Source organism: Nilaparvata lugens, chromosome 5, assembly GCF_014356525.2.
Source record: "Nilaparvata lugens isolate BPH chromosome 5, ASM1435652v1, whole genome shotgun sequence".
NCBI lineage: Eukaryota > Metazoa > Arthropoda > Insecta > Hemiptera > Delphacidae > Nilaparvata > Nilaparvata lugens.
Window position 1 is genome coordinate 37,568,977 of NC_052508.1, and position 3,423 is coordinate 37,572,399.

Below are 3,423 nucleotides of genomic sequence, written 5' to 3' on the forward strand. Positions count from 1 at the left end.
AAAAGAGCAATAAGAACCATGTATACGGTCATGTTCCTCCCCTTAAGCACTGCAACCCGCTATTTGTTAGATTGAGAATTATGTGTTTGCCGTGTATTTTTATTTTTCAATGTTTATTATTTATAAAGATTAACTTGCTCTCATTCTCTAGTCATTTTGATGTTTATTCGCACAACACAAGAAATAGGTTGAACCTAGAAACGAATATTGTCGGTATAAATCTAGTCATATCAGTTTTAGGGCTTGTGCAATTAGGTTTTATAATCAGTTACCATTACATATAAAGAGGCTTACTAGTGAGTGAATATAAACTCAAAATTAGAGATTTTCTAATAAGAAACCTGTTTTTATACTAATGATGAATATTTTGCCTTTAATATGGAGAATTTGTAAGACGTTAATGTTATGATTTCTTGTTTTTATGTGGTATGATTAACTGTTTTTTATGTAATAATTTATGTAATTTTCTCATGAAGTGGCCTATACAAATCGTAATTTGTCTTTGAAAATAAATGGATTTTGATTTGATTTATAGCCTAAAGCTGGGTTAACAACAAAGTTATTAACAAAATGTTAATAGCTTAATTCTTATAGAAACTATTACATTGAAAGGAACTTGATATTATGTTCATCATGTGTATGATAAGTTATTTTCAATCTAATAGAATATATATAGGGATTAAGCTATTAACATTTTGTTAATAACTTTGGTGTAAACCCAGTTTAATAGATTAAAACATGTTTTGTTGAACTGAGTAGCCTACTATTCAACTAAAACTCATAAAAGTGAATAATTTTTAAGGAGTAGCCCACTATAGCCTTTTACTAGCTACTAAATTCATGTACTTACTAATAACTACTGTGCCTGACCTTTTTAAAGGTGATAAAGAAGATAATTTTGAATAAAATTAGAATTTAGAAATAGGCCGACACATCTAGAAAATACCTGAGTCTATACCTAATTCATGCAGGTGAACGGGCTAGAGTCAAGAAAACTTCAATTAATCTTGCCATGCCTGATTTAATAGGTTTATACTATAGAATAACACTACAATTTGAAATAATTGAAAAATACAAACAGCTTCAATAAACATTGGCAACTAAAATCGAACAACAGAAACAACAATTTCATGTTACGTTGTTGACATTCTTCATCTGATTCGGGGGCGCATTACTATCCCCTTTTAGATAGCAATACGTCACAAAACCAAACAATATCAGTCATCAAATAACAAGTTAATTTCAACATAAAATTACTCAAGAAAGAAAAGCCCGTTGAACCCAAGTTTCGTCGATAGTAACCCATATAACCCATTTCATAATACTTTTTAATTACCAACGAAATTAGATTGTTTTTTTTCTCCACTGAAAATACTCTGACTGTTGCATATTTTAGCCAATCCTTAATAGCATCTTCAATTTGGGTCTCAATGCCCACAGTCGACCCACAAGATTTTTTGATAGAATCTGAAACATAAGGTAATATAAATTTTAATAAGAAATTCTATAATATGAAGGCAGATGAAATTTTGCCACCACATAGGAGTTATTATTTGATACAGATGTTGCATGGTTAAAAGGGAATTGCTTTTAACAACAAGTACAGAAATTTTTCTCAAGTGCACATCTAATAATGTTATACATTTGATATTTTGTTATACACATTGATATTCTGAATCACAAGGCGAGGTGATGACTGTTTTTTAGATAAAAATAGTCCATTACTATACAATAGTCAGACGAGAAAGTCACGCCAGCTGTTCGTTCAAACATTCAAAAGAACTAAGAATAAAGTAAGAATATTGGGTTTCCAAATTTTGTAGCATAGACGAATTTTAACTTGAAATACTCCTCTTTCTTTAGGCCTATAGAAGTAAACAAATAAGGCTCTATATAAAAACGGTAGAAAATTTATTTTTTAGATTTATGAGTAAAATTTAATAGTTACTGTAGGTACATACTTAGTTTCATGAAAAAAACAGTTGTATCCCGATATTTCAACCATTTTTTATTGGCCTACTAAATTTTGTAAACCTAAACCAAAAGTTTAAAATCACAATGAAATTAATCAAAAATATCCTTGACATATATGGGTTGTAAACATGCATAAATTAATTGAAAATTTAATTTTAAAATGAACAAGTTTAAGCTAAATTCCGTCACCATGGAATGAAAATATTTGGAAAATGTTAATATTTATGAGCTGAACTCCGGACACCGGTTTTCAATTTCTTGGATCACCGAGTTAATTACTGAACTTGTTAAAAGCAATCACTTTGATGTTAAGTGATTTATATTATATTAAGTTCAGTGTTATTATATTAAGTTCGATGGAATTTCTCAACACAAGCAGTCCTGTGACAAAAACAATACATAGATAGCATTATGAAAATATTTGTGCAGGAATCAAAGTAATAGTAATTTATTTGGAAGTTAAGTAGTAGGCTACATGTAAAATACTTAAAACCAAGCTTATTGTATTATATTAATTTTTAATAATTATATTAAATTAGAGCCCTCTAATTTAAAACATAATATAACTTACCTAACCCTAACCTCAAATGTAAACATAATTATGTTCAACACACAATATTTGTTTTGAAGTTTAGACAATAAATCACCAAACAATCTCATCTTTTAAATAAAAATAATAAATTAAATAAACTTACCAAGTCAAAGTGGAATAGGTAGACTCTTCTAAAAGAGTTCACAGCTTTCATCAACGTGATGAGAATTCAAACATGAAATGGCATTGATCAGTCGATCGTCGTTGATAGATCCGTTTTCATGTAAGGACTACTGTAGCGCTGTGAGTGGTGGAATTGGAAGCTCGTTTTCAACGTGTTTTCAACGATAGATCAACCGTTGAAAACACCGTTGCATTTAAAACGTTGAAAAATTCAACCGCTAATGGTTATTCAACCTCAACAACCAAATTTCAACGTTGGAAACACGTAGGTGTGCTACCTGGGAATGAAGTCATTCATCATACAAAAAGTTCCCACAGTCACAATTTTTTTGGTATGTGTTTGTATAATATATTGCCATTATTTTATTGACTGAACTATCCCCAACGCAAGGTAACAAGAGGTGTTTTTATGTTGAGAAGATAAAAGGAAATAGTGTGTCAAATTTTTTTAGTAAATGTCCACTATAGTTACGTTCATTCACATCTTTTGTATGGAGCAATATTATGGGCCAATTGTAGTGATTTCCATTCACGTTTTGGGTTACAAAAAAGAGCAATAAGAACCATGTATACGGTCATGTTCCTCCCCTTAAGCACTGCAACCCGCTATTTGTTAGATTGAGAATTATGTGTTTGCCGTGTATTTTTATTTTTCAATGTTTATTATTTATAAAGATTAACTTGCTCTCATTCTCTAGTCATTTTGATGTTTATTCGCACAACACAAGAAATAG

General features: G+C 30.1%; 1 long non-coding RNA gene across 1 annotated transcript; it reads right to left on the minus strand.

Moving 5' to 3' along the window:
- Positions 1-1,312: 1,312 nt before the first annotated feature.
- On the minus strand, positions 1,313-2,973 carry LOC120351352. Its single transcript, XR_005571335.1, has 2 exons — positions 2,670-2,973; positions 1,313-1,467 (listed from the first exon to the last, which is right to left on the minus strand). It is a non-coding gene; the product is annotated as an uncharacterized LOC120351352 (long non-coding RNA).
- Between the last annotated feature and the right edge of the window lie 450 nt (positions 2,974-3,423).